At 37.4% G+C, this 10,391-nt stretch overlaps 1 non-coding gene across 1 annotated transcript; it reads left to right on the top strand.

Annotated features, from left to right (window-relative positions):
• The first annotated feature begins 597 nt into the window (after positions 1–597).
• Positions 598–704, top strand: LOC112753051 (small nucleolar RNA R71). Its single transcript, XR_003177453.1, has one exon. It is a non-coding gene; the product is annotated as a small nucleolar RNA R71 (small nucleolar RNA).
• Positions 705–10,391: the final 9,687 nt, after the last annotated feature.

Here is a 10,391-nt window from a genome sequence, read left to right as displayed (position 1 = left end):
CTAGGACTTATGGACTATGATTGATATAACTCACTTGACTTTCCTTTGTTAATCGATTTAAGGATGACTAAGTGGGATTAATCCTTGCAACTACCATACTTGTGGCTAGTGATAATGATGAAGACCCTTGACAACCAAACCTTGCCAAGACCATTTTGTGAATAAAGTTTTCCTACCATTTACTATTCACATTCCTCATCCAAAACCCCAAAATAAACAAGTCCATAACCAATAACAAGAACACTACCCTGCAAGTCCTTTGAGAGACGACCCGAGGTTTAAATACTTCGGTTTATAGATTTTAGGGGTTTGTACTTGTGACAAACAAATTTTTGCATGAAAGGATTATTGTTGGTTTAGAGACTATACTTCGACGAGATTTCATTTGTGAAATTCTAAACCGTCAATAATCCATTCGTCATGTTCCCTCTTTCGGAAGCATAGAAATAGTCGTTCTCTGCTACTGTTTCAATGACATCTATGGCCTCCTCAATGGTCTTCTTCTTGTTCAAAGATCCTCCAGATGAATGGTCTACGGCCTTCTTTGACTCATAAGAGAGCCCTTCATAGAAAATGTGCAGCTGCACCCATTCATTGAACATATCGGGTGGGCACCTCCTTGTTAGGTCTTTAAACCTCTCCCATGCTTCATATAGAGTCTCACCATCTTGTTGCCTGAAAGTTTGGACCTCAGCTCTCAGCCTATTGATTCGTTGAGGAGGGTAAAATCTTGCTAAGAATTTGTGCACCACATCTTCCCAAGTTGTCAAGCTCTCCCTTGGGAAAGACTCCAGCCACTTGGCTGCCTTATCCTTGAGTGAGAATGGAAATAAGAGCAGTCTATAGGCGTCAGGATGAACACCATTAGACTTCACTGTGTCACATATTCTCAGGAAGGTGGTTAGATGTTGATTGGGGTCCTCTTGGACACTTCCTCCGAACGAACAGTTGTTCTGAACAAGGGTGATGAGCTGTGGTTTTAGTTCAAAATTTTTGGCATGGATGGTTGGCTTTTGAATGCTACTTCCACAGTTTCCTGGGTTTGGATTGATGTAAGATTCTAAAACTCTTCTATCCTCCCCAGCATGATTTGCTCGTCCTCTTCCGCCATGGTTGTGAGCCTCTTCTTCGTGATGGTTTTCCATGTTTTCTTCCATGTTTGGTTCAAAGTATTCCTCAAAGTGTTCCTCCTCTTCTTCAGCACCAACTACACGTTTTTCTCTTGCCTCCCTCCTTAGTCTAAGGAAGGTTCTCTCAGGTTCAGAATCAAAGGAAGTTGAAGCCCCGCTTCTTCTCCCTGTCATACAACCAACAAGTACAAGCAAAGAGAATAGGTGCAGAAAGTATTTCTGTCAGAATTACTGTTAGTGTGAGTGATACAATATATCAAACAGTTAGTGGGTTAGTGAGATGAATGGTAAATAACAAAGAAAAAGTAGGGGGAAGGGAAGAAATTAACTAAAACAGGAAGTAAATGACTCAAACAGAAAATTAAATCAAACAAAAATAAAATGCTCAATCTAGTTATCCTCCAATCTAATCATTGTTGATGCACAATCAATCCCCGGCAACGGCGCCAAAAACTTGATACACGGAAAACTTGTCTCATAACAAATTTCCTTCGGCAAGTGTACCGAATTTGTCGTCAAGTAAAAACTCACAATAGAGTGAGGTCGAATCCCACAAGGATTGATTGATCAAGCAACTTTAATTAAAGGAATGTTCTAGTTGAGCGAATCAGAATTTGAGTTGAGAATTGCAAAAAATAAAATGGCGGGAAAGTAAATGGTAGAAAAAGTAATTGCTAGAATTAAAGAACTAAAAGTAAATGACTGAAAGTAAATTGCAGAATTGTAAATGGGAATGGGGGAATTGCTCATAAAAGTAAATAACAGAAATTAAAGAGAATGGGTAAGATTAGAAATGGGGGTTCATTGGGCTCAGGAGATGTTGCATTCTCCGGATCAATTTCATTTTCATCTCTTCCTTAATCAATGCACTCATTAATCTCCTTGGCAATCTTAAGTGATTGAATTACAATTTCTTGTAATTCAATCTCTTAAATCTTGATCAATAGCCAATTCCTTGGTCAATTGCTCATGAGAAGAGATGAAGTATGGTCACTGATTATACCATATGCATTTCCCAAATCAAGTGTTGAGAGGATTATAGTCACATATCCATCCAAACCCAATTTGGTCCAGCATGAGAAAGCATTTCTAGCATGATCTCTTCATTCCTCTTTCAAGGTTCAGAAGAGATCCAAGTATGAATAGCTTCTTTTCCAAGATAACTACCCAATTGGATGAAGATCGAAAGCTTTCAAGTAAAATCAAGAGAAAAGATAGAAGAAGAATAATGAAAACTAGTATTGATCCATCAAATTACAACAGAGCTCCCTAACCCAATGAAAGGGGTTTAGTTGTTCATAGCTCTGGAAAATGAAAACCAAGATGGAGAATACATGATGAAAACTAGAAGCGCAGAGAAAGTAAATACAAAGAGTAGTTCTATGCCTAGAGGCTCCCTATAATTTCCAAAACTCCCTAATTAATTCAAAGCTACTCCTATATATACTACTCTTCTACTCTTCTAGTTAGTTCTTCAAGTCTTGGGTCTGGGCCTTTGGATCTTGAGTTTGAAGCAGTTATCTTCTTCATTGGGCTTGACTTTACTTGCAGAGAGAAAGTGTGAAATGGGTAGAGACTTTTGCTCAGGACGTTAGTGGTGTTAACGTTCAGTGAAAATATGGGTTCGAGAACGTTAGTGACATTCAACTTTTTCACTAACGTTCCTTATCCAAGTAAGAGCCACGTTAACCTCAACGTTAGTGGCACAAACGTTGCCACTAACATTGCCTCTTTGTCCTTCGCGCACGTTATTGATACTCAACTTTCCCAATAACATTGAGAAGCCTCTCCCTTCCCTACGTTAGAGTCCACGTTAACTTAGTTAACGTGGCTCTTTTAACGTAGGCTTGCCAACCTTCGAGAACGTTAGTGACACTTAATATTGTCACTAACGTTCCATTGTGCCCCTTAGCTCCCACGTTAGAGTCCACGTTAACTAAGTTAACGTGGCTTCTAACGTGGCCATGCTAGCCATCTCCAACGTTAGTGACAAAGTTGAGTGTCACTAACGTTGGCTCAACATTCCCTTATCCACGTTAGCTTCCACGTTAACTAAGTTAACGTGGGAGTTAACGTGGCTCATGGTGGCATGTGTGGGCTCCTTCCAACGTTAGTGACAATGTTGGGTGTCACTAACGTTGGCGTCACCTCCCTTCTTCACGTTAACTTCCACGTTAACTTGGTTAACGTGGGAGTTAACGTGGCCTAGTGTGACTTGGCCAACGTTAGTGATAATGTTGAATGTCACTAACGTTGGCTTCCCCCCTTTCTTCTTAACGTTAGAGGCCACGTTAACTAAGTTAATGTGGTGACTAACGTGGCCACTTATGAGCTTGGTCCAACGTTAGTGATAATGTTAAGTGTCACTAACGTTGGTTCCATTTCCTTTCTTCCACGTTAGAGTTCACGTTAACTTAATTAACGTGACTCTTAACGTGGGCAATGATGGCTTCGAGAGCGTTATTGGCAATCACTTTTCTTATTAACTTTGCAAGTTACTCCCATTCCACGTTAGTGTTAACGTTAGTGTAACTAACGTAACCACTAATGTGGTTCTTCTTTGCTTCCTTTGTCCTGAAATCAAGCAATAAAGTGCATCAAAGTTCTAGTCCAAGTCATGGAAAATGCAACATCCAATTTGTCCTTAAATTCATGCAAAATCCTCATGAAATCATGTAAAGTGCACAATGTATGCTTGAATCAAGATGTAAGTGAATATCTACCCAAAACTAGCTTATTTCCTAAGGAAATGCATGAAACTACCCTAAAAACAGTAAAGAAAAGGTCAGTGAAACTGGCCAAAATGCCCTGGCATCACATACCAACTACTTCAAAGATGAATGATTCCTTTAATGGCAAGGCTATAAGTGATTAAGCCATTGGTCATGGTCATTAATCTCCTCAGGTCCAAACCAAACATCCGAATGGACTAGATCAATCTAGGAGAGGGTGAAGTGCGTGCAATTCAATCTCTTTGCTGATCCTACTCAAAACACCACAAACAAGGTCGGATCTTCCAGATCAAAGACTGATTCTCTTATGGTTCTAGCCCTTAGAGCCATAGGAACCTCAATTACCCTTGACTAACGAGGTTTTATGTCACATACCCCAATTAGCCCAGATAACTTGTTGGAACCCGTGATGCATCCTTAAGTTGTAGCTCAATACTATCCAGGTCAGGACTCATAAGGAACTCATGTAGAATTGAGATTCATAAGGATGAAGAACGACAATGGATCATAGAATAGAATCAAACACAAATTGAAGTAGAAAAGTAATTATATTAATCCATAGGAATCAGCAGAGCTCCTAACCTTAACATAGGAGGTTTAGTTGCTCATACTGTACAAAAGTAAGTCCAAAGATTCCAAAAGCTCTCTTAACAAGAGTGATCTTACTTCTATATATACTAATCTAATAATTAAAAATTACAAAAATGAAGTAAACTAAGTAGAATGGTGCAAAAATTCACTTCTGGGCCCACTTGGTGAGTATTTGGACTGAGCTTGGCTTCTAACTTGAAGGAGTGGGTGTTGAGCGCCCACTAGGGAGTGTCCATGCTGCTTCCTTGCTCCCCTTGTGGCGTTGAATGCCAGGTTTGGATGTTGAACACTAGCCTTGGTCCTTTTGGACCGTTGAAAGCCCACTAGCGGTAGTTTGGGCATTCAACGCCCGTTTTGGGCAGTCCAATCTGAAGAAAAGTATAAACCATTATATATTGCTGGAAAGCCCTAAAGGTTAGCTTCCCAACACCGTTAAGAAAGCATTATTTGGACCTCTGTAACTCCAGAAAGGCTCGGAGGTCAAAATCTGACAGCATTTGCTACGCTTTCCTTGCCTCTGAATGAGACTTTGCCAAAACTTGCCAAATTCACCCAAATTTCACCTAAAATCATAAGAAAAACATAAAAGCTCAAAGCAGCATCTAAAAAGTAAATTTTTCTTTAAAGCCTACTAAAACATAATAAAACTTAACAAAACCTACTAAAAACACTAAGAAAATAACATCAAAAAGCGTATAAAATATCTGCTCATCAGGTACCGATACGACAGTTAGAGAGCAAATAGCAATTAAGCATATATATAAGGATCTAGGCAAACCAAAACAAAGCATACTCAAACAAATCACACAAATGCATATGATGCATGTCTGCCCTTTGGCTGATGAGTCTCATTTGTCAGTTATAAAGCCAAACCCGAGATGTCTGGTAGTTAACCCTGGACAGAACACCAAACACAGAGCAAATGGGACCAATCTGCAACCCTTGCATCTTACCTGTGTACCCAGAGCAGGAGACAACCTCACCCTTGCCTCTTATCCAGGCAGTATTACAGTTCTCGATCCGGAGCAAGTGGTGACAGAATTCAGCCCTTGCCTCTTACCCAGAGTCTCGAACTCTTACCCGGAGCAAGTGGATAACACCACTGCATCTTATCCAAAGTCTCGACTCTAACCCGGAGCAAGTGGATAACACCACTGCATCTTACCTGAAGTCTCAATTTATACCCAGAGCGAGTGGACAACGCCACTGCCTCTTACTAGGTCACAAATATCTCACAATCATTTAATTCATTCAAATATCAAACTTTAATATCAATCCTCATCATCCTTTACTCAAGTTCAATCATCATCAATCCGTCTCTCATTCAATTTGTAATTCATTATTACCATCATCATATTTATCAACCACTTCTTATTTAACATCATCCACACTTCATTAATTCAGTTAACATTTTACAAAACCTTTCCAAATATCTCCTCAATTTATTTAACCGATTCATCCTTATTCTAATACTTAAAGGCTCACTAACCGATCATAAACAAGTGCAAAAGTGGTTTGGAAAGCTAGAGGTTTGGTTAAACATTAAAAAATATCACTTTTGGCCAAAATAGGGGTTTCGCGTATGCATGCCATGTTTCGCGTACGTGGGAATGTAAATTTGCCCATCTCGTGTACGCAACTCTTGTCCGCGCACGCAAGCCCCTTGGATACGAAAGCCTTCCCGCGTCGCGTGGTACTGCCTGCATACGTGAGCTTGTAAATCTTCCCATTTCGTGTACACACCCGCATATGCGGGAGATCTGGACAGAGCTCAGGGTCCGTGTCGCGTGTATGTTCGTGTACACATGCCTCACAAAAGTAGTAAAAAGTTGTTAAGTTCTACATAAATTCCTTTTGCACACTAAACTTCCAACGCGCATAACTTTTTTGTAAAAAAAAATTATTTTTAGTCCACTCTTCAAATGGCATAAGATTTACCGACCCAGTTTTCATTTGAAACAAGTTTGACAAAATTTAAGGATCCGGAAGCCAAGTTATGGCCCACCGAAGTTTGGTCAAAAATTAAGTTTTACGAAAAAATGCCAAACTTCTATTCTTACCAAATTTTCATTTTAAGACCAATGTACTACACCTCAAAACAACTCTCATTGTGTACAAAACAAGTCTATATCCATTCACCTCTTTCACATTATACCATTTACTCAATATATTCATTTTCACTTTAAAGAATCCAAATTCAAAATGACATAACTCATTATTCATCAAGCTACCAACATCTTAATTCAATATCATTATCAATCATCAAATTCATTAGTCATCAACTCATTGTTGTCATCAAACATCACAATCATCATTGTTCAACACATGCTCATAATCAATTTTAACATTCTCATCAAAATCACTAAACTTTAATAAGTCCTCATAGTTCAACTTAACCTATCATCAACTAGTCTACGTTTTCACATTACATTACACATTACCTACGGGAAACAAAAATCATACCTTGCCCGATTTCTCCCTAATTCTCAGACACCTCAAAATTCCTCCGTTCCACAAGCTTCAAAGCTCCAATTTCCAATTCCGCAAGCCCAAACACCTAAATTTCGTTCCAAACCGTCAACTTGAACTCCAAATCATCAAGAATACAATCTACTTCACACAACATCATTATAATCATTATAGGGCTCACTAATTCAATGATTCACTAGGGTTTAACAAGTTCTTACCTTATCCACGAGTCAAACGGGCAAAACCCAGCGATTACCCGCCTCTAGAGTTCACCTAAACCATCAAAGTCATTCAATTTCTCAATGTCAAAACCTAAGATTTTTGAAACAGAAAAGGGGAGATCTAGGTGAGAAAAGGTGATTCTCTTACTAAATTGCTCAGTAAATTTTGTAGAGAACTTCGAGACGAACGCGTGGCCGCTAGCAGCTCGTCAATCGGAGCTCTAGATTGAAAGTTACGTGGAATTGAATTTTTGGAGCAAGGTTTTTGTTCTTGTTTGCTCTCCTTGCCCTCCTCTTCAGCGTGAATTTGGTGAATGAAAGGGAAGAGGTGGCTGAGCTTTGGTTTATGTATGTGGGCTTTGGGTCCGGTTTGGATCCGATTCAATCGGTTTGACCCGACGGTTCAATCTTGAGCCAAATTCTTTAAAATTAGTGTTTAAATTCGAGTTAATACTCAAAATGACCCCTGAAATTTGACCTCCGACGCAATTTAGCCCTTAAACTTTCAATTGACTCAAATTGTACCCTGAAATTTTGACCTGTGCCTCAATTTGGCCCTTTCGACATTTTCCGTTACCGGAAAGCTGACATGGCAATTTTAAATGACACGTGGCACTATACGGTTAGATGATGTGGCCAAAATTTTCAAGGCATCAATTTAACCCCTCACAATTTGAACATAAAACCTACCGTAGCCCCAATTCTCTCAAATCGTAGTAGTTTCTCCAATCTTGAAGTATGATGTTGGGTCCAAAGTGGCATCCGATGATAATTCTGATTGATGAATTAGTACAAACTCCCCTTCAAGCTACACGCATGCGTACACACACCAAAAAGGAAAAGGTTAAACAAGGTACTTCCGTTTCTCGTTGCTCTAATAAGACAATAAAGTGTGTGTTTGGATTACCGTTTGTAAACGGAAGTTTTTATAAAATTGATTTTGTAAAATTGATTTTGATCAAAAGGTGAATGGAAAAGCTAGAATTTGTAACTTTTGGTAAACGTGGGTTGAAGATAGAAATCACTTCTGCGTTTAGAGGATAAAAATATTGCCAAACATAAAAATGAAGTATTCAAAGAACTCAAACGCACTTCTCTCTTCTCCAACGCAAATCCAAACACACCCGAAATAAGATTGTCAAAAATATACAATTATAATGGTAATTTCACATACCTTTGCGGCTTTTCCTGCTGTGCAACTTACACAGACAAGTCCACTTTACCTCTGTTGGCTTTTTCAGAATACTTTTATTGACATTATTTGCATTACTCTCTTGTTGGCTCAGTTTCTTAACCTCCAATGGAACTTTGTTATCACTGGATTGGAAGGTTGTCCCTTTAGCTAGAATAGGCCTTACCAAACCCAAACCATCCAATTCACTCAATGGCTTCCTTTTCTTAGAACTTCAAATGGAACTTCCTCCATCTCAACGTATTTTTCCTTCTTATAATACGATATCAATATCAAGAAAAGTAGCATCAGGATTAGCTTTTCTTCCCATTATCTAAAACAGCAAGTACCACAATGAATATAATTCATCAATAAGCATATACGGAGAACAAAATCAATGAATATAATTCTCTATACAAATCTTTTTCTTCACCCATGCCACCATGCGAACGAGCTCTGCTAGAACTACCTAAGCCTTGTCTACTACTCCCCAACTCTTGGAGAGACTACTACGATTTGGGGGAATTGGGGTTGCGTTAGGTTTTATATTCAAATTGTGAGGGGTTAAATTGATGCCTTGAAAATTTTGGCCACATCATCTAACCGTACAGTGCCACGTGTCATTTAAAATTGTCATGTCTGCTTTCCGGTAACGGAAAACGTCGAAAGGGCCAAATTGAGGCATGTGTCAAAATTTCAGGGTACAATTTGAGTCAATTGAAAGTTTAAGGGCTAAATTACATCGGAAGTCAAATTTCAGGGACCATTTTGAGTATTAACCCATTTAAATTCGTATTTTAATTATTTTTACCTCATTAAACTATAAAATTTAATTTTTTAATTTCTTTAAATAATTATTTATTTATTGACTATTTATTTATTAATTTCCAGGGTTTTACAATTTGTTGGTATAAATTTTGACCCATAAAAATTCGATTCATAGAAAGTCAAAATACAATTAAAATGATTCACTCAGTTATAAGATCCTTTTTCAATTATAAACGAAAATGAATGACGATCGAGGTCGAGGGATTGTTGGTCTAAAGTAAGTCGAACGTCAGAGTCGACACCACGTAATTAAATACAGACACGATGCAAGAACGTGGAATTTGAAGGACAAGACAAGATAGAACGTGGGGGGTATCATATGAAGATTCTTTAGGGTCAAAGTACAATCATGGTCTGAGAAAAAGGAGAAACCAAGGTAGTGGTCACAATTCTTTAGGAGCAAGTCCACCTTTGAAGTCTATAAATAAAAGAAATTCAGAAGAGAAAAAGGGACTTCAATCAACAATACTAGATCATCATACAAACTCATAAAAGTTTAGTCTTAGTGACGTAGCAGAAGATCATGGAATACAAGTGTATGTGAGTATTAGAAGTCATCTTCTAATTTATTTTCTTTTTGTTTTAGCTTTAATCCATTTTCTTTCATTTCTTTTATGTGTTGTGTCGTTATTTTATTCTCCTTGAAACTCTAGTTTTACACTTCCATTTATTCAAAGCTTTGTTTTACTCATTTATTTATTCATCTTCCTTTGTTTGTCATAAATTTGCCACTAGTGTTTCGACGTAATTTGCTTCGACATTATTGTTAAATAATTTTTGAGTCGAGTTCACTCTTTTTTAGAGGAGTCGTGTCTACTCTCCGAACAGAGATCAAGATCGATTCGACACCTTATCGAAAATACAAAAAATTGAGTAAAATAATAACAAAATGAATTTGTTTCTCTACAGAAAATATTTTTTAGATTTACTTTGACAGATTCTTAAAATAAAAATTTTTTAATTTTAAAATTTAATTTTAATATATTGTGATTGTAAAATAATTTTATATATATTTTATTATGTAATATTATATTAATAAAAATAATTATTTTTTATTAATTATATAAATAATTATTTAAAAAATAGATATAATTGTAACATTATATAAAACGTGTTATATAACTTATATTATCAATGTATAAAATTAAACTCTAATTCGTATGACAAATATTTCTCCGTGCACCCCACGTCAAGGGATAGATGATTTACAATATTGACTTTATATGACTTTATGTAATAAGAATATAAT

The sequence above is a fragment of the Arachis hypogaea genome, chromosome 15, assembly GCF_003086295.3.
Source record: "Arachis hypogaea cultivar Tifrunner chromosome 15, arahy.Tifrunner.gnm2.J5K5, whole genome shotgun sequence".
NCBI classification, from domain to species: Eukaryota; Viridiplantae; Streptophyta; class Magnoliopsida; order Fabales; family Fabaceae; genus Arachis; species Arachis hypogaea.
This window is presented reverse-complemented; position numbering and strand designations above follow the sequence as displayed.